General features: G+C 45.5%; 1 protein-coding gene across 6 annotated transcripts in view; it reads right to left on the bottom strand.

Annotated features, from left to right (window-relative positions):
* The window catches only part of HMOX2 (heme oxygenase 2), a 35,491-nt gene that overhangs the window by 7,506 nt on the left and 6,890 nt on the right, over positions 1 to 21,095 (bottom strand). The window contains exon 2 of one of the 6 annotated variants that reach the window (XM_055099272.2): positions 19,108 to 19,225. The exons of 4 other annotated variants lie outside the window; for them this stretch is intronic. The gene's annotated coding sequence lies outside the window, so the exon portion shown is untranslated. Of the gene's footprint in view, positions 1 to 6,576; positions 6,700 to 19,107; positions 19,226 to 21,095 lie in introns of all 6 variants that reach the window. One more of the 6 variants, XM_055099273.2, reaches the window with a different exon arrangement.

Genomic DNA, 21,095 nt, shown 5'->3' with positions numbered 1-21,095 from the left:
AGTTACTTCAGTGTGCTTCTTGCCATTTGCACCTACTTATCATGCTGCACAACAGTGATAGGGAATGTGATTAAATCTCATTAACTATGTTTTACTCAATAATAACTGCATGCTCTGGGAGAGTATAGTCTTGCTTAATTAAACAACAAGTCCTTTTGCTTCTCCGAAAAATACAAAAAGGAGCCAGGCACAGTGGTTCGCACCTATAATCCCAGCATTTAGGGAGGCCGAGGTGGGCAGATCACCTGAGGTCAGCAGTTCGAGACCAGCCTGGCCAACATGGTGAAAGCCCATCTCTACTAAAAATACAAAAATGAGCCAGGCATGGTGGTGGGCACCTGTAATCCCAGCTACTCAGGAGGCTAAGGCAGGAAAATCCCTTGAACCGGGGAGGTGGAGATTGCAGTAAGCCAAGGTCAAGGTCATGCCACTGCACTCCAGCCTGGGCGACAGAGCAAGACTCTGTCTCAAAAAAAAAAAAAAAAAGGAAGAGAAAGCTGCTTCCTTTGGCACCCACTTGGGCATTTTCTCAGCAGCACTTTGCTTGTGTTAGCTCCCCTTGGGCACACCCTCTTCAACCTCACTCCTGTGTGCCAGCTCCTGGTCCTGACCTCCCAGCCCGTGAGAAGCCAAACTCTGGACCAGAGCTATCTTTTCCACTACTATAGCTCCAGGGTCTGGAAAATACTAGACTCTCAATAAATACTTGTTGAGGAAAAACATCCAACTAAAAAAAATACAGGGAGAGGAAGGAAGGAGAACATCTCGTGCATGATGCCAATAATATGCAATTTTTTGTAATCTGCTGTCCACGACTTCAAATTTTCTACACTCAAAACAGGTTCTACCGATTTTACTTTGAAGGAAAGCTAACAGGAAGAATACTGAGTTCTCAAGGCGGGCTGAAAGTACCAACTACCATCTGTACAGACCTGGGGGCTGGGGGCAGAGGAGGTTCCTGGGAAGGTTCGGTTAGCATATTCAACCCACAGACTGGAGCCAGGGGAGGCGACCTTGTGGCCTAGCCACTGTCCAAGGGAGTGGCCACACAGTGTGGCATTCAGAGGCCACCTTGCAACTGCAGAAACATAATTTTTTTTCACTTTCTGAAAAGCTACATGTCCAGACTTAGTCTGGCTGGTTTCTATACTTGAATGCTCTTTTCTTTGCAGGAACCATTGGAATCTCTAGAAAATTGAGGGCCAAATCATAAACATAGAACTTTTTTAGACTTCAATGTCTAATATCCACAAGAAGCTACATGTTCCCCACCCCCACAAAAGAGAAAAAAAGATCCTAAAATATTCCACTCTGGGAAATACACTTCAAGAAATAGTAATAGTAATTGTAATCTGTATCAAAATAATACCCAGCCATACTATGATGTTAGGAAAAAAACAACACACAGCCTAAGAACAAAGGGCATGACTGCTCAAACAACAGTCAACAATGGAATCCTGGCACAGCCGGGGCAAGTTGATAAGCTGTGTTCATGCATGGAAAAGCCTACAGAAACTTTTTATTTTTTTAAAAAGGATCCCAAACACTGACTATAACTGTGTGCAAAAGTATATTGATAATGACAAGTGGGAAATTTGGAGAGCTATAAATACTTGTTTTTTGTTGGACTTTTTAGCCAACTGGCTGCTTCTTTTATATGGAGTGACTCAATTCTCTTGGAAAGAAAAAGGGAAGAGGGAGGGGAAGGCGGGGAAGGGAAGGGAAAAAAGAAACCAAGAGACAGGAATTGGACCAAGCAAACCAGCTAAGATCCCGCACTGCATTAACTAACTAGTCAATGGAAGCTCCTGCGTCCTCTTTTCTGTTACAAATTCTAGAAAGGCCAGTCTACCCTCTCTCTTTCCCATTTCCAAAAAACTGGGACCCTCTGTTTATAAAATCTACCTCCACTACTCCATAATTCCAGTACTCCTAGCTGTTCACCTGATCAGCTGCTGATTCTCATTCCAACCCCTGAGCTAACAGAAGCAGTAACAAAGTTCCTATCACAGTTACTTCAAGCAAAAGAGGTTCCTTTAGACCAGCTCAGCAGATCCAGAACACTGTCTCAAAGCTTTTGCTCCGGCTAAATTGCTGGTATGAGGCACTACCAGGACTTCTGAGACAACGAAGATGATAAATCCTCCTCCATGGAGACTAAGTCCAACAAATTTCAGGTCAGGTAACTCAGTGCATTGCTGCCAGGTGGGAATATAATCTAAGGACTATATTATAATTCATTTCCCATCTGGTCATACAGAAAGGAACAACAAAGACTTCTTTGCCCTGGAGAAACCTGAACTGAAGGAAGAGAGCAGGTTGCTGAGCTCAGCCAGCACCGAGAGTAAGGAACAGCAGACTGACTCACTCCTTGGAATGAGAACAGTTCTGCAGGCTTCTGACTCAATGAAATAGTGACACTTGACAGTGACCAGCTACTGCACTGCATGAGATGCCCACAACATGAACTCGGGCTGTTACCCCACAAGCACAGGGAGGCTAAGTGGCTGCTCAGAGACTTCTGCACTGGGACTCCACGAGTGCTCCCTCCCTGCTGAACACCTTGCAGCTGGGCCTCAGGATTCTTACCATCACCCTGGATGGGGGTCCCCTGCCTGCTTCCTAGAAGGCTGTTTGCAGCTCAGAGCTCACTCCGATATAAAATTGTCACCATATTAATATGAGGTGATTACGCTTCAGCTTCCACAACTGACTGTCATCCTGTCTTCCCAGTTAAACCGAAAGCTTCCTACAAGAGAGATCCAGATTCCCTCAGATTCAGATCAGGGTCCAATATGACCAGCACCCTGGGGAGCATCCAAGCTGAGTTACAGCTGTTGCAAATACACAGATGGAGTTCCTACTGAGAAAGCCAGTTAAATAGAGGATTTGTGTGCCTGTGCCTGTGTGTGTAACAAGAAAATAACAGTTAAATTCTAAAATACCAAGTAAAGTAATACAAATTTTTAATTGGGTCCCATGTCTCTAAATTAACTGTATGAAATCTGTTTTGACTTCTCTTCAGATCTGACTTGACTCCTAAGTTTTTAACTGACAATTATATTTATGGGGTACAGTGTGATGTTTGGACACATGTATACATTGAGGAATAATTAAATCAGGCTTATTAACATATCCATCAGCTCATATGCTTATCATTTCTTTGTGGTGAGAACTTTTAAAATCCACTCTTTTAGCAATTTTGAAGTATACAATACTATTATAATATTAACTATATTAACTATAGTCACCATGCTGTAAGGCAGATCATCAGACCTTATTTCTCCTAACTGAAATTTTGTACCCTTTGATCAACATCTCCCCTTTCCACACCCACCCTTCCCTTCCCCCAGCCGCTGGTAACCAACATGTTACACTCTCCTTCTATAACTTTGACTTTTTCAGATTTCACATATAAGTGATATCATGCACCATTTGTCTTTCTTTCTTTGGCTTACTTCACTTAGCATAATGTCCTCTAGATGCATCCATGTAGTCACAAATGACAGAATTTCCTTCTTGTTTATGGTTGAGTAGTATTCCATCGTGCATAAATACCAGCTTTTAAAAATCCATTAATCCACTGTGTGCTGCGAAGACTAAGTGGGCTAACACGTATGAATGTTTGACAAAATGCAGCACCTCCTCAAATATTGAGCTCTTACTGAGGAAGTCGCTGGTGAGAATGAGCAATTGGGTGATTGTTAAACACTGAGGAAGAACAAGAAATCCAGCAATTTCAGATAGTTCTGGGCAGGTCACACCTGAGGACTTCTGACTCAGACCTCATTCTCCAGCAGCGTCAGGAAAAAGGAATATCTGACCTTTCTAAGGTGAGCCACGTGACCACTGGAGGCTAGAATACCCACATTGCAGATGCCACTGGAGATTGGCTGAGCCACATGTTTGGGGCAGCAGACAGAGCTCAATCAGTTCTAATCCAATAAGGCACGAGATAACAGAGACTTCTCAACACCCTGAAGAAGCCACATCATCTAGAACTACAGCTTCTGAGTTTATAGAATAAATGGCCTGAGGTCTCCTCTGAACTCTGGTACTACCACTCCTCAGGAAATGTTATACATAAGCCCTTTCATTTCAATCGCTGGGGGAATTCAATCCCACGGTTCACTGAACGGAAGAATAAATATTAACCTCTTGATAAAAGAGCAAATCCAGGCTGGGTGCAGTGGCTCACACCTATAATCCCGACACTTTGGGAGGCCAAGGTGGGAGGATCACCTAAGCCTAGGAGCTCAAGACTAGCCTGGGCAACACAGTCAGACCTTGTCTCTACGAAAAATAAAATAATTAGCCAGGCGTGGTGACACACGCCTGTAGTCCCAACCACTCGGGAAACTGGGGCAAGAGGATCTTTTGACCCCAGGAGTTCAAGGATGCAGTGAACTATGATCACACCATTGCACTCCAGCCTGGCAAGAGAGTGAGACGCAAAAAAAAAAAAGAGCAAGTTAAGACTGAATCCAGCCGGGTGTGGTGGCTCATGTCTGTAATCCCAGCACTTTGGGAGGCCGAGCGGGTAGATCACCTGAGGTCAGGCATTCAAGACCAGCCTGGCCAACATGGCAAAACCCCATCTCTACTAAAAATATAAAAAAATTAGCCAGGTGTGGTGGTGTGTGACTCTAATCCCAAATACTTGGGAGGCTGAGGCACGAGAATTTCTGGAACCCAGGAGGTGGAGGTTGCAGTGAGCCGATAGTGCCACTGCGCTCCAGCCTGCACAACAGAACAAGACTGTGTCTCAAAAAAAAAAAAAAAAAAAAAAAAAAAGACAATGAATCCTGGAAAAGTGGGGACTCTGGGGACACAAAGCACTTGAGTCAGATTACTAAATAAGCACTTGCGCATTTGGGCAAGAAGGCAGGCAAAAGCAAAACAACTGCAAACTAATTTAAAGGCATTAACCTCAAAAACTGACAAGAGACCGGTTGTGGTAGCTCAAGCCTGTAATCTCTGCACTTTGGAACGCTGAGGCAGAAGGATCACTTGTGGCCAGGAGTTCAACACCATCCTGGGCAACAAAGTGAGACCCCCTCCATCTCAAAAAATATATTGAATAAAAAAAACAACTGAATAGCAGTTCAAGAAGTCCAAGACTTTTCTTGCAGGCTTTTTTACTGGAGAAGAGAAGTGTGCTCATCTCTAGCCATGTTCAAATACAACTGAGCAAGCAGTGAAGACAGACACCAAGGACAGAACCTGAGACACTGAAATGAGTTCAAAGAAGGGGCCTGGAATCGACTATTGTTGGGACAACGATGAGTCCTGGTAGAGCCTTCCTATTATAACTGAAATAAGCACAAGACTCGCCCCTGTTCCCTGATTGCCACCTCGCTTTATATGAGGAGAATGTGTCCCAGGGCTGAGAAGATGAGGATTCTTTAGTTCCATAAGCAGCACCAGGAGCGGGAGGGGTGAAGTCCTGAGTGAATTCTAAAATGGTTCTGGTGGGATTTTTACAGGGACAGAGGCTAGACTTCATGCATCCCACAGGGGTGGGTTTAACTAATGAAACCTTGGGTCATCCCTAGGTTATCATCAAGCAAAAATTATTCCAACACTGAACAACCTTGAAAGCAGGTGTCCTGTGGATAAGTGGAGTCAGTCATGTGTCCTTTCATACAGGCACAAAAATTGTCACCTGTAAGCTTCAGCTTCTATCATAAACAAGGACTGTGAATAGCATTTGGGGGGGAGGGAAAAAAAGCAGGTGATTAAGATGCATATGCAGAACTGTCATTTTGGGAAACCTGAGAGTGCCATCAGCTCCCAGGTGCTTTCCTCTCTATAAACAGCCTGAAGCCTTAGAAGCCATTCCTGGAGGCTGGTACTGGTAGTTCACACCTATAATCTCTGTACTTTGGGAGGCCGAGGCTGAAGGATCACTTGAGTCCAGGAGTTTCAGACCAGCCTAGGAAACATAGTGAGACCCCCCCGTCTCTACACAAAAAAAATAAAAATAAAATAATTTTTTTTTAAAAGAAGCCATTCCTGCCTTGGCAGAAGGCCCTCAAGTTCACCCAAGAGAGCACCAGATTATAAGTCTGACAGACCTGGGTATACCAGGCTAAGTCACTTTCAAGCAATGTCTCATTGGCTCTGAAGAAACTAAGATCAAGAGAATTAACATGGGCAAGATCACTCAGAGAGCTAATGGTCAAGTTGAGACTAAACTTGAGTCATTCTGAATGCAAGGTGACTCCTCCTGTGTCCCTGGCTAATCCTCATTGGTTCCTGCATGTGAGATTAGTATAGTGTCACCACAGACTGCTAGCAACAAGGAAACTGAAGTTATGGGCTACAGAGGCACTCGTACCACACTGCATTTATGCATGCAGTAGAGAGGTTAAACTACAGCCTGTAATTTGTTGTTTTAGTATGAAAAGTGAGCAAGAGGCCAGGCATGGTGACTCACACCTATAATCCCAGCTCTTTGGGAGGCCGAGGCGGGCAGATCACTTGAGGTCAGGAGTTCGAGAGCAGCCTGGCCAACATGGTGAGACCCCAACTCTACTAAAAATAGAATTATTAGCCAGGCGTGGTGGCGCACACCTGTAATCCCAGCTACACAGGAGGCTGAGGCAGGAGAATCTCTTGAACCCAGGAAGTGGAGGCTGCAATGAGCTAGATTGATCCCCACTGCATTCCAGCCTGGGCAACAGAGCGAAACTCCATCTAAAAAAAAAAAAGAAAGAAAGAAAAGTGAGCAAGATTCTATTATTTCTGAGAAATAAGTGCTCAGGCCCAGTTGAAGATTCCGAAGTTGATGCTGCTTGTCCCTAAAACACTCACCTTGGCTCACTCAAATTACACAACAACCTGAGAAGATTGTTCCCTGGTGAGATCTATTTTTGATGACTAACAGGGCAGGCCAAGGCTGGTTCCAGCAGGGTAGGATGGCATACCCCACCACTCAGTGCCTGAAAAGAGGCAATCAGACCTGCCAGACCTTAGTGGACAATGAAGCCAGGGGCTCCAGAGCATCCCTATACCAAAGGGAGGTCACAATAGGGTCTGCACATCTCTATAGCACCCACTGCCATAGTAACTGAAGAGAAATAGACTAAACTATGTCAAGCATGTATTGAGTGTTTAAAATCTAAGCAGTTCTATCTTTCTGCCTACTGAAATATATTGTGCCTCAGAAATGGTAGTGCAATGGATAGAAAGTATGTTAACATAAACTTCCTGTAAAATTAGTAACTCCATAGGACAAGCCTTTGGTCAATCGAACAAGGTGGCTCCAATTTCTCACTCTGGGCCTGCAAGGTATCTTTACACGTTTCCACAGGCCTATAGAGTAAGGTATTATTCCTAGGCTTCTTCACAATGACTGCCCAGATTCTGGTGGGGACTGAAATTGGGGAAAGGAACAAGCCCAGACCAAGAACCAGTAACTCCACATATGGTTGGCTCATCCTACACAGACTGTGCCTATGGTGGGACAGAACTAGCAGCAGCAGCTATTGGACTTGCTCAAAGAAGGATGGTCGGCTTTCCCAGCACTACCAGCAGGCCCTGCCTACACCCAAAGAGTGGTAAGGGGAATGGAATCTGCTTCCTTCTTATCCTCTGACTCACTATCTTAATGCACAAGGCACCAAGAGTGCCTAAAAAAAGGAGGTCCTCAACTGTTTTCCTCCCTTAGTATATAGGGCCTGATTTGCACATGAATGACAACGTCCCATAGGACTAGTCGGGCAGAGTGTCCAGAAAATATATTGCAGATGATGTGAAATTACTAGCAATTAGCTGTAAATGCAGCCCTCTCTTCTACTCTAAACAACTTCTCAGAATGAGAGCCAACTTACAGGGATAATGTTTAACCCAATCAAACCCAGACTGGTCTTGACCTCCTAGCCTCAACAATCCTCCCACTTTGGCCTCCCAAAGTGCTGTGATTACAGGTATGAGCCACCATGCCTGGCCAAACTTTTTTTTTTTAGACAGTCTCACTTTTTCACGCAGGCTGGAGTGCAGTGGTGTGATCATAGCTCACTGCAGCCTGGATTTCCCAGGCTCAAGTGATCCTCCTGCTTCAGCCCCCAAAGCAGCTGGGACTACAGGCACATGCCACCACACCTGGCTAATTTTTGTATTTTTAGTAGAGACAGGGTTTCACCATGTTGTCCAGGCTGGTCTCAAACTCCTGGACTCAAGCGATCTGCCTGCCTCAGCTTCCCAAAATGCTGGGAATACAAGCATGAGCCACTGCACCCCGCCCAAACTTATTTTTTTAAAGGCAAAGCATTCATCAACTTCATGGTTAGTAACAAATTATTTGGAACACATCTCATAACCACACTTAAAGAGCAGAAAATCTAAGTGACACAGTGATTACTTAGCAAAATGTACACTAGCTTTCTAGGAAAGCTTTCTAGACACTCCAGCTCTTCAAAGAAACCTTTCAGGATTGGAGCGAAGAGAAAACAGATCACCATACATTACCCTGCCCAGTCAATGTGTTAAATTTTAATAGCCTTGTTTTCTTTTTTTTTTTTTTTTTGTGGCAGAGTCTCACTCTGTCGCCCAGGCTGGAGTGCAGTGGTGCTATCTCGGCTCACTGCAAGCTCCACCTCCCGGGTTCATGCCATTCTCCTGCCTCAGCCTCCTGAGTAGCTGAGACTACAGGCGCCCGCCACCACGCCCCGCTAATTTTTTGTATTTTTAGTAGAGACGGGGTTTCACCGTGTTAGCCAGGATGGTCTCGATCTCCTGACCTCGTGATCCACCCGCCTCGGCCTCCCAAAGTGCTGGGATTACAGGCGTGAGCCACAGCGCCGGCCCCACAGCCATGTTTTCCAGTTTCCTCACCAGTATGTAACTCCCCAGACACGGCCTCCCATCACAACTGTCACTTGGCTGTAACTCGCTAACTGTATAAATGGCATATGTGACTATTAATTTAGATAAATATTTAAATATTTGTATTTCTGTATGTATTATATGATAAGAAGACTGAATCCCTCCATCTGAATGAAAGTTTGTAGAAACTGGGTTCAACAAGTGTAATAGCAGGCATATGCACAGAAGTCCTTTCTGCACAGCACAATACTAATGTGTTCAAAAGACACACGAGGAGCTGGGGCAGTGGACTGGATTTTACAATGATCTCTAGAGCCTGAGCCATAGTAGGCACCCAACAAATGTTAATTAAGATGAGCCTAGCCATGAGAGAATCTACTGGCCACACAGAGGCCAAGAGGCAGCACATAGATGTGGTTAAGGCACAGGCTCTAGAAAGGCACAACCAAGAGCAAACCCTGGTTCTGCCCATCCCAGTTGGGTGGACTTGGGCCAGCTACTTAATTTCTTGGAGTTTCTTTCTTCATCTGTAAAGGACAGGGATAACAATTCCACAAGGTGGGTATGAGAATTAAATGAGATAAATGAGTTATAAAACTGTGACATCATATGGTGCTGATTAATAAACTAAAGAAAATGTCACTTGCAATTTAAAATTAATGGCTGAGCCCAGTGGCTCATGTCTGTAATCCCAGCACTTTGAGAAGCCAAGGCAGGAGGATTGCTTGAGCCTAGGAGTTTGAGACTGACCTGGGCAACACAGGGAGACCCCATCTCTACAAAAAAAAATTTTTTTGAATTAGCTGGTAGGCAGACGGGGGTGGAGGGAGTGGCATGCAGTTGTGGTCACATCCACTTAGGAGGCTTAGGTGGGAAGATCACTTGAGCCTAGGAGGTAAAGGCGGCAGTGAGCTATGACTGAACCACTGAATTCCAACTTCCAGCCTGGGCCACAGAGCGAGACTCTGTCTCAAAAAAAGAGGAAAAAGAAGAGAAAAGAAAAAAATATAAACTTAACAAATGTCCCCTAATATTTCCTTTTTCTCCCCACTCCTGGGTTCAAGCAATTCTTGTGCCTCAGCCTTCTGAGTAGCTGGGGCTACAGGCATATGCCAACACACCCAATTAATTTTTGTATTTTTAGTAGAGCCAGGGTATTCCCATGTTGCCCAGGCTGGTCTCAAACTGCTGACCTCAAGTGATCCGCCCGCCTCGGCCTCCCAAAGTGTTGGAATTACAAGGTGAGCCACTGTGCCCAGCCTTTTTTGTGTTTTTTCTTGTTGTTGTTGTTTTGTTTTTGAGACGGAGTCTCGCTCTGTCGCCAGGCTGGAGTGCAGTGGCGTGATCTTGGATCACTGCAATCTCTGCCTCCCGGGTTCAAGGGATTTTCCTGCCTCAGACTCCCGAGTAGTAGGGATTACAGGCACGTGCCACCACATCCAGATAATTTTTTGTATTTTTAGTAGAGATGGGGTTTCAGCATGTTGGCCAGGATGGTCTCGATCTCTTGACCTCGTGATCTGCCCACCTCGGCCTCCCAAAGTGCTGGGATTATAGCTGTGAGCCACCACACCCAGCCTATATCTAGTGCTATTAGAATGAAAATGGAGATTCTTCATGACGAACCTCAACTCAAAGTCTGTGACCCTCAGTGTAAACCATTTATTTATTTATTTAATTTTTTTTTTTTTAGAGACAGGGTTTTACTCTGTCTGGAGTGCAGTGGTGAGATATTAGCTCACTGCAGTCTCTACCTCCTGGGATCAGGCAATCCTCCCAGTTCATCCTTCCAAGTAGCTAGGACTACATGTGCGCACCACTATGCTAATTTTGAAAAGTATTTTGTAGACATAGGGTCTCACTGTATTGCCCAGGCTGGTCTCGAACTCCTAGCCTCAAGGAATCCTATCACCCTCCCAATGTTGGGATTACAGTCAGGAGGCACCACACCTGGCCCCTAGTGTAGATTTGATGCTGCCTGTATGGCTTTTCATGGAGACAGTGATATTTCCATTTTTTGTTTGAAAGTATATGGGGGTTAGGCACAGTGGCTCACACCTGTAATCTCAGTACTTTGGGAGGCCAAGGCAGGTGGATCACAAGGTCAGGAGCTCGAGACCAGCCTGGCAAATATGGTGAAACCCTGCGTCTACTAAAAATACAAAAACTAGCCAGATGTGATGGCATGCGCCTATAGTCCTAGCTTCTCAGAACCTGGGAGGTGGAGGCTGCAGTGAGCCGAGATCATGCCACAGCACTCCAGCCTGAGTGACAGAGTGAGATTCCATCTCAAAAAAAGAAAGAAAATAAACAAAAAGAAAAGAAAGAAAAATCTTGGGATTTCTAGCAAAATATATATATATTTTTTGAGACAGAGTCTCACTTTGTCACCCAGGCTGGAGCGCAGTGGCATAATCTCGGCCCACTGCAGCCTTGACCTCCTGAGCTCAAGTGATCCTCCCACCTCAGCCCCCCAAGTACCTGGGACTACAGGCATGCAACACCATGCCCAGCTAATTTTTTGGTATTTTTTGTAGAGATGGGGTTTCACCATGTTGCCCAGGCGAGTGTTGAACTCCTGAACTCAAGTGATCCAGCCGCCTTGGCCTCCCAAAGTGCCAGGATTACAGGAGTGGGCCATAGTGCCCGGCCTAGCAAAATAAATTCTGCAAAAGACCTAAGGGAAGATATCGTATTGTTTTAGTTTAACTCCTTCAAGGAGATCCTGAACATGACTTAGGTGAAGGGCCCTCCAGTAACCGAGAATCAGGATGGAAGACAGGACACACTTTTGTTTCTTTAGAGCGACTTATAAAAAGTAAAGGTTTAATTAGGTAACTGAAAATTTACTTTGTCCTGTGACATATCTGATTTGCATTTTTATCTCATGACAACCAATCTCCAATCCAGTGTTTCTCCACTGGGGGCCAACTTGTCCCCCAAGGAACATGTTTGGAGACGTGGAAATGTTTGCAGACATATTTAGTTGTCACAACTGAAAGACGGGAGTGTGCTACTGACAATAGTGGGTAGAGGTCAGGGATACTGCTCAATGTCCTATAGCGCACAAATGTGCTTGCACGCACGCACACACACACACACACACCCCACCACCACAAACAATCTAGCCCAAAATGTCAACAGCACTAACGCTGAGAAACCCTGCCGGACCACAAAAGCAGTGTGCATTCAAAAGAGGACATGAGTCTAATACCCCTCTCATCCCTTCATCAATTTACAGAGACGAGATTGTTATCACCTTTATCAAATATCCCTTACATAGATTTCTGAGGAAACTGAATTTCCACCAAAAAAACAGAAGAAGCTATTAGAGGCAGCTTGGCATTGCCCACAAATGACAATGAAAAGGGTTACAGTATCTTCCTGGGAATAGACCTTTTTTGTATGTATTTGGATGCCTGGAAGCTAAACATTTAAAACAAACCCAGTAACAAATCCAGGCAGGCTGAAGCCCCTGACAGAAATGTGTTTATTACTTCTTTGTGGGATGGAACATATAACTGGGAGAAATTTGATTTTCGTTTATCAGTCTGGTACCTGACTGCTAAGAAAGCTAAGAATCAGAAGAACTAACTTCTACTACCAGGTCTGCTACTAGCTAGCTGTAGGACTTCCCTGGAGCTCCAAGGAGTCATTTCTCAGTGAACTGCAGGGAGGATGGCTTTGAACAGGAGGCAAAGCAGCAAAGGCTGTGGGCCTCCCATACCCTGCTTCAGTCAGAACAGCTCCCCTCTTTCTTGCTATATTTCCTCCAAGAAAAAGCTTGTGCTGCTTCTAAAAATAAGATCCAAAAAACAACATAAGTGATAATATTGTAGGCCTGATATTACATTCAGAGCTACCTAAGTAAACCTTTTGTGATCCATCCTAGCACTCGTATCTCGTTATGGTATGTGTATGTTTATATGTTTGTTTTCCAGATTACAGGTCATTTATCTTGGCCTCCTACTGCCCAATTACACACCAGTCAGGGTTTGTTGACTGAATGAATGATTTCCAGAATACAAGGTATTCTCAAAATTGAGGCATTCTCAAAGTGCTGATGACAGAGGGCAATTAAAAGTGAATCTCAGATATAAGAATAATGGGCTGGGCGCGGTGGCTCACGCCTGTAATCCCAACACTTTGGGAGGCTGAGGCAGGAGGATCACTGAGGCCAGGAGTTTGAGACCAGCCTGGGTAACATATGGAGATCTCTGTTGCTACCTCCGCCCAAAAATTATAAAATTAGCTGGATGAGGCTCGGCGCAGTGGCTCACACCTGTAATCCCAGCGCCTTGGGAGGCCAAGGCAGGTGGATAGCTTGAGTACAGGAGTTCCAGACCAGCCTGGGCAACATGGTGAAACCCCATCTCTACAAAAAATACAAAACTTAGCCAAGCATGGTGGCACATGCCTGTAGTCCCAGCTACCCGGGAGGCTGAGGTAGGAGTATCACTTGACCCTGGGGGTGGAGGCTGCAGTGAGCCAAGACCGTGCCACTGCACTCCAGCCTATGTGACAGAGCAGGACTCTGTTTCAAAAAATTTTTAAAAATAAAATAAAACTAGCTGGATGTGGTGGTGAGTGCTTGTGGTCCCAGCTACTCGCGAGGCTGAGGCGGATCACTTGAGCCCATGACTGTGCCACTGCAAAAGGAAGAAAGGAAGAAAGTAAGGGAGGAAGGGAGAGAGGGAGGGAGGATGATGGCTGCCTAGTGACTAAACACTTGGTGAAAGATAAGAATGGCCTTGTGGGGGGAATAAGCATTTGATGCTTTGTGCTCGAGTAACTCACTGTTTCATGTATGAAGGGAAAATGCTGCATTACATTGGTCTTAAACTGGCTTCCTTACATTCCACAGATATGACTACTAAGAGCGTACCTTTTAGTTTTTGTTTTATGGTCTCTGAAAGCCTGATTGGTAGCATAACACTGCGTTACTTGCCCCCTCCTTATATAAAGAAATGTATACCAGCCTGGGCAACATGGCAAAAACCCTGTCTCTACAAAAAAACTACAAAAATTAGCTGGGCGTGGTGGCACATGCCTGTCATCCCAGCTACTCAGGAGTCCTAGGCAGGAGGATTGCTTGAGCCCACAATGGTGGAGGTTGTACTGAGCCAAAAACACACCACTGCACTCCAGCCTGGGTGACAGAGTGAGATCCTGTCTCAAAAAAAAAAAAAAAAAAGAAATGTACAGGCACATTTTTAACAGTCATGGTAGCAAATGCTTGCCAGCCTTCTCCACTCAACGCATACACAAACCACTGACTCCTTGATGTCTACATCTGTGAAAAAACATCCAATGTCCCCCAAGTTGTCCTTAGAGTCTGGGTTTCATAGCAGCAGCAAGGTCTCTTCATGTTGTTCTCTAGGGAAGGGGTCAGCCACAAAAAGGCAATAGTTATACAACTTTGTAACAAACCCACATCCTGTATCTATGTACATTTTGGAGGAAACACCAAGGCCTTAGGTTATCATTATTGCAAAGGAAAATGCTACAGTTATCATAATTTACTGAAAAAAAAAAATAAAAAATCCCAGCAGTTTGCTGTAAAACTGTGTAACCTCCTGTCACAATCTTCTCCAATGGGGCAGCACCCACAACTATATACATTAAAGTGAAGTTTAATGTCCAAGAGTTTAATTCCTTTAATTCCCAAGAGTTCCCAGAACTGGTCAAACATCATTATCTCCATTAATCATTATTCAGAGGAAATTCAAATAGCCCAGAACATCAACTACTGACTGAGGACATGATTAGGCAACAATGAATGAATAGCTTTAGAAAAAAGCAGACATAATGGAAAAGGCAACTGTCCAACAGCTCAGGCATTCTCCAGGGCTGTGAGAGGTATACTCAAGCCTGTTTTTTTTTTTTTTTTTTTTTTTGAGATGGAGTTTCCCTCTCGTTGCAGCGAAACAATGGAGGGCAATGGCACGGTCTGAGCTTACTGCAACCTCTGCCTCCCGGGTTCAAGTGATTCTCCTGCCTCAGCCTCCTGAGTAGCTGGGATTACAGGCATGCAAAACCACACCCGGCTACATTATTTTTTTTTTTTTTTGAGACAGAGTTTCGCTCTTGTTGCCAAGGCTGGCACGCAATGGCGTGATCTCCCCTCGCCGCAACCTCCGCCTCCCGGGTTCAAGCAGTTCTCCTGCCTCAGCCTCCCGAGTAGCTGGGATTACAGGCATATGCCACCGCACCCGGCTAATTTTTTTTTTTTTTTGAGACGGAGTCTCGCTCTGTCTCCCAGGCTGGTGTTCTCAGCTCACTGCAACCTCCGCCTCCTGGGTTCACGCCATTCTCCCACCTCAGCCTCCCGAGGAGCTGGTACTACAGGCGCCGGCCACCACGCCCAGCTAATTTTTTGTATTTTTAGTGGAGACGGGGTTTCACCATTCACAGGATGGTCTCGATCTCCTGACCTTGTGATCCACCCGCCTCGGCCTCCCAACGTGCTGGGATTGCAGGTGTGAGCCACTGCGCCCAGCAATTTTGTATTTTTAGTAGACATGGGGTTTCTCCATGTTGGTCAGGCTGGTCTCAAACTCCCAACCTCAGGTGATCCGCCCGCCTCGGCCTCCCAAAGTGCCGGGATTACAGGTATGAGCCGCTGGGCTACGCCTGGCTAATTTTGTAGTTTTAGAGGTCAGGCTGGTCTCAAACTCCTGATCTCAGGTGATCCGCCCACCTAGGCTTCCCAAAGTGCTGGGATTACAGGCCTGAGCCACTGTGCCCAACTTCTTTTTTTTTTTTTTTTTTTTTTTTTGAGACAGGGTCTTGCTGTGTTGCTCAAGCTGAAGTGCACTGGGTCAATCAGAGCTCACTGCAGCCTCAACTCCTGGGCTCAGGTGATACTTCCAACTTAGCCTCTCGAGCAGCTGGGACTACAGGCATTCACTACCATGTCTAGCTAATTTTAAAAATTTTTTTGTAGAGACAGGGTCTCACTATGTTGCCCAAGTTGGTCTCGAACTCCTGGGCTCAAGCAATCTTTCTTTGGCCTCCCAAAGTACTGGGATTACAGGCGTGGGCCACCACGCCCAGCCTCAAGCCCTTTTTCAAACAAAACCCTACACAAATGGCCAATACATAAAGGAAATAAGTGAGCTTCCATACTTAAAATGAGGAGGGAAAGAGAAAGGGGGCCAAAAGGGACTGAGCTCAGCTCCTCATTCCCCTCAGGACCTTGAGCTTGGCCTAGTTTGCTCAGCTGTGGTCTAGGAGACATAAGATATTCAATTAAACATTTGCTGGCTACCATTTCCCACTACCTGTGCTAAGTGACCAGTGGCTCTGGGCACGGTCTCTTATCTTAGGCCTGTATGTCCAAATCAACAGTGGGAAGCTGGGCCTGGATTAGCCACTGTTCCCAGACCTGACCTGCCCAGAGCTTTCTGGCCGCTGGGCCAGAGCTCCCTCTACTCTTTCACGTATCATTTCCAGTTGCCCACTAGTTCCTTGAAAACTTCATGACCTTCCAAAAAACCATGTAGTTTCTGTGTCTTCAACTCACCTCATCCCCAGCATTGGTACTGAGCTCTAACCCTGTATTAGGGACAGACATACTCTAATCAGCTGTCCTTGACAGACCTTGAGCTTCAAACACTTCTGCCTCACCCACACTAGCCAGTTAAGTTGCTGTGGCCTCAGCAGTCCTCTCCTAGGAACCAGATCAGACCACTGCCTACACATGGGGACACGCTGTCCTTTGGACAAGTACTCAGGCAAGTCCCTTGACAGTTGGTGTTTGGTAAAAGGCTGTTTGTTTACAAAGGAATGTCCTAGGGTTTCTGTCTTTAATCTACTCAAATACTTCCTTTTTTGAGCACAATTTGTGTTTGAAGACACAAATTGAGAGATGTGTACTTTTGAAGATGGGAAGACAGGGTACTTGTCAGAACAATCCTTATCCTTTTTTGGTTGCAAATCCCTTTCAGAATCAGAGCAAGGCTTCAGATTCTCTCTCCAGGACAATCGTATGGTTTAAAAATGTTGCCTGTGGCCAGGCATGGTGGCTCAAGCCTGTAATCCCAGCACTTTGGGAGGCTGAGGTGGGTGGATCACCTGAGGTCAGGAGTTCGAGACCAGCCTGGCCAACATGGTGAAACCTTGTCTCTACTAAAAATGCAAAAATTAGCCGGGCGTGGTGGCAGGTGCCTTAATCCCAGCTACCTGGGAGGCAGAGGTACGAGAATTGTTTGAACCCGGGAGGCAGAGGTTGCAGTGAGCCGAGATCGAGCCATTGCACTCAAGCCTGGGGGACAAGAGCGAGACTTCTCTCAAAAACAAAAACAAAAACAAAAACAAAAACAAAAACATCAATCCCTGTTCTAAAAGGAGTCTATCAGTGACATTCTCTTTTTATGGGTAAAGTTTTCAGTAAGACCCTGAGTGCTCTAAGAAGGGTTTCTTCTTTCTTTGGCCTCCTTCCTTCTCTTCCCTTCCTCCTCTGTCCTAGTGGGTTCAGTACAAGTTCTCCCGTTTTCTCCATTTCTCCACTCTTTAACTTCCCTGGCCTCTCAAAACTCTCATAAACCTTACAAAGTGATTTTACTGTTTTGTGTCTTCCCACAGTTACTACCAGCTCCTAGTAAACAAAGACTATGCTTGGTTTGTTGTTGTATTTGCACATCCCCTCAGTGCCAATACTCTGCATACCTTAGAAGCTCAATACAGTACAGTCAGCCCTCCATATCCATGGGCTCTGCATCTGTGGATTCAACCAACCTCAGATTAAAAATATTCAGAAAAAGGCCTGACATGGTGGCTCACCCCTGTAATCATAGCACTTTGGGACGTGGAGGTGGGTGAATCACTTAAGGTCAGGAGTTCGAGATCAGCCTGGCCAACATGGTGAAACTCGGAATCTGCTAAAAATATAAAAATTAGCCGGGGGTTGTGGCAGGCACCTGTAATCCCAGCTACTCAGGAGGCTAAGGCAAGAGAATCGCTTGAACCCAGGAGGTGGAGGTTGCAGTGAGCCAAGACTGCGCCACTGCACTCCAGCCTCGGTGACAGAGTGAGATGCCGTTTCAATCAACCAATCAATCTTCAGGGAAAAAAAAAAAAAAACAGATGGCTACATATGTACTACACATGTACAGATTTTTTTACTTGTCATGATTACCTAAACGATACAGTATAACAACTATTTACATAGCACTGTATTGGGTATTATAAATACAGATGATTTAAAGAATACAGAAGATACGCATAGGTTATATGCAAATTCTATACACCATTTTATATAAGAAACTTAAGCTGGGCACAGTGGCTCATGCCTGTAATACCAGCACTTTGGGAGCCCGCGGCAGGCGGCTCACCTGAAGTCAGGAGTTCGAGACCAGCCTGGCCAATATGGTGAAACCTCACCTCTACTAAAAATACAAAAATCAGCCAGGCGTGGTGGTGCACACCTGTAATCCCAGCTACTCGGGAGGCTGAGGCAGGAGAATCGTTTGAACCCGGGAGGTGGAGATTGCAGTAAGCCAAAATCGTACCACTGCACTCCAGCCTGGGTGACAGTGCAAGACTCCGTCTCAAAAAAAAAAAAAAAAAAAGAAAAGAAAAGAAACTTGAGCATCCTGGATCTTGGTACCCTTGAGGGGTCCTGGAACTAATTTCCACAGATACTGAGGGATAACTATACATACTTGTCAAATGGCCTCATACTACTGTTTCTTGATCCTTCTACCTTTAGGCATTTGGACTTGAATGTGGTGCCTCCTTTAAAATTTGGGCATATGAGGCCGGGTGCAGTGGCTCACGCCTGTAATCCCAGCACTTTGGGAGGCCAAGGTGGGCGGATCATGAGGTCAGGAGATTGAGACCATCCTGGCTAACACGGTGAAACCCCGTCTCTACTAAAAATACAAAAAATTAGCCGGGCATGGTGGCGGGAGCCTGTAGTCCCAGCTACTCGGGAGGCTGAGGCAGGAGAATGGCGTGAACCTGGGAGGCGGAGCCTGCAGTGAGCCGAGATCGCACCACTGCACTCCAGCCTGGGCAACAGAGCAAGACTCCGTCTCAAAAAAAAAAAAAAAAAAATTTTTGGGCATATGCACGGGTGTGATACTGTAATTTAGAAGAAGATACAGAGATAAATTTGAAGCTGGATGCAGCGGCTCATGCCTGTAATCCCAGCACTTCAGGAGGCTGAGGCGGGCAGATCACTTGAGGTCAGGAGTTCAAGACCAGCCTGGTTAATATGGTGAAACCCCGTCTCTGCTAAAAATACAAAAATTAACCAGGTATAGTGGCGCACACCTGTAGTCCCACCTACTCGGGAGGCTGAGGCAGGAGAATCGCTTGAATCCGGGAAGCGGAGGTTGCAGTGAGCCGAGATAGCGCCATTGCACTCCAGCCTGGGTGTCGCAGCAAGACTCTGTCTCAAAACACAAACAAACAAAAAGATTTATAGATATATCTGATCTGCACCCTAGGTTCCTGGCACAGAGCTCCTAAAACCTTTGTAGATGGGGGCACTAGGAGAATCTTTCATTCTGATATTGGTCTTTAACCTCAGTTCCTGACACAGAGCTCCTAAAACTTTTGTAATTTCCTAAATCCCTTGGAATTTCCTGGGTAATAGCAGCATCTTTTGTTGTAAGTAACTCTTGGTGGGCTCCTAGATGGGGGCTGATTGCCTGGGGAACCAACCATGTGATTAGAGGGTGGGAACTTTCAGCCCTACCCCCTTAACCTCAGGGGACGGGAGAAGGTCTAAAGGTTGAGTTGATCACCAGTGGCCAATAACGTATTCAATTATGCCTTTGTAATGAAGCCTCCATAAACACACACACACACACACACACACACACACACACACACACACACACACCAGGGTTTGCATTAGCTTCAGGATAGCTGAATACACGAAAGTTCCAGAGAGGGCGTAGAAGCTTCATGCCTCTTCCTACATGCCTCACCCTATACATCTCTTCCATCTGGCTATTCATCTGTATCCTTTTTTTTTCTTCCAGTCTGTCGCCCAGGCTGGATGGAGTGCGGTGGCGTGATCTCATTTCACTGCAACATCTGCCCCCAGGGTCCAAGCGATTTTCCTGCCTCAGCCTCCCTAGTGGCTGGGACTACAGGCATGCACGACCACACCCGGCTAATTTTTTTGTATTTTTACTAGAAATGGGGTTTCACCACATTGGTCAGGCTGGTCTTAAACTCCTGACCTCAGGTGATCTGCCCTCCTTGGCCTCCCAAAGTGCTGGGATTACAGGCATGAACCAGCATGCCCAGCCATCTGTATTCTTCTTAATATCCTTTAGAGTAAATTGGTAAATGTAAGTAAAGTGTTTTCCTGAGTTCTGTGACCCACTCTAGCAGATTAATCAAACTTGAGGAGGGATTGTCAGAACTCTCGATTTATAGCTAGTAGGTCAGAAGTATAGGTGACAATTTACTACTTGTGACTAGTGCCTCAAGTTGGGACAGTTTTGTGGGACTGAGCCCTCAATTGGTGGGATCTGACGCTATCTCCAGATAGAGTATCAGAATTTAACTGACTTAGAGGACACCGCACTGGTGTGTCTACTAGAGAATTGCTTGGTGTATGGGGAAACAACTCCCATATATCTGGTATCAGAAGTGTTGTGTTGAGTGACTGTGGGAACAGAGTAGAAAAAAGACTTTGGGTTTTTTTTTGCCTTTCTCAAATAACCAGAAGAGCCACAAGCAAAGACAGAAAAGCATAACCTACAGCAGCTAGTTTCTCAGAACAGCACATTTTTCCCCTTCTGGGTCCACTTGCCTTTTTATAAACACAAAAAGTCTTACAGAGCAGGACAAATATGACACTGAACACAGACATTTGAAAATTTTGCTGAGATTGACAAATTCTCAAGTATATGGTAGAGGAATGGAGTTTTTTAAGTTATTTTCTAATTACTGGGATACCTGCTATTACCAAGCCAACCGAAGGCCTGACTTTCCCTCTGCCTTCCTACATAAAAAGAAGAGAGTAAAGGTTTAATGTCTTCTAGGTAGAAGTTAGAGGACCACCCAGGCCACACTTCACCAAGTTTGCTTTTTCATCTGCCGTCAAACACTACTATCCACACTCAGCTTTGCTCATTTATTCCTTCCCTTCTCCCTCCTGCCCTCCTCCAGACTGCCACAGAGATAGTTCAAGGTGACAATGGCTCCTCTGCAGCAGCACATAGCAGTCTTGCCAGAGACAACAGCAGATCAAGTAACTACTGAAGATGATGGCTACACTTGGACAGGTGACATTACATTAT

Source organism: Pan paniscus, chromosome 18 (assembly GCF_029289425.2).
Source record: "Pan paniscus chromosome 18, NHGRI_mPanPan1-v2.0_pri, whole genome shotgun sequence".
In the NCBI taxonomy this organism is placed as follows: Eukaryota; Metazoa; Chordata; class Mammalia; order Primates; family Hominidae; genus Pan; species Pan paniscus.
This window is presented reverse-complemented; position numbering and strand designations above follow the sequence as displayed.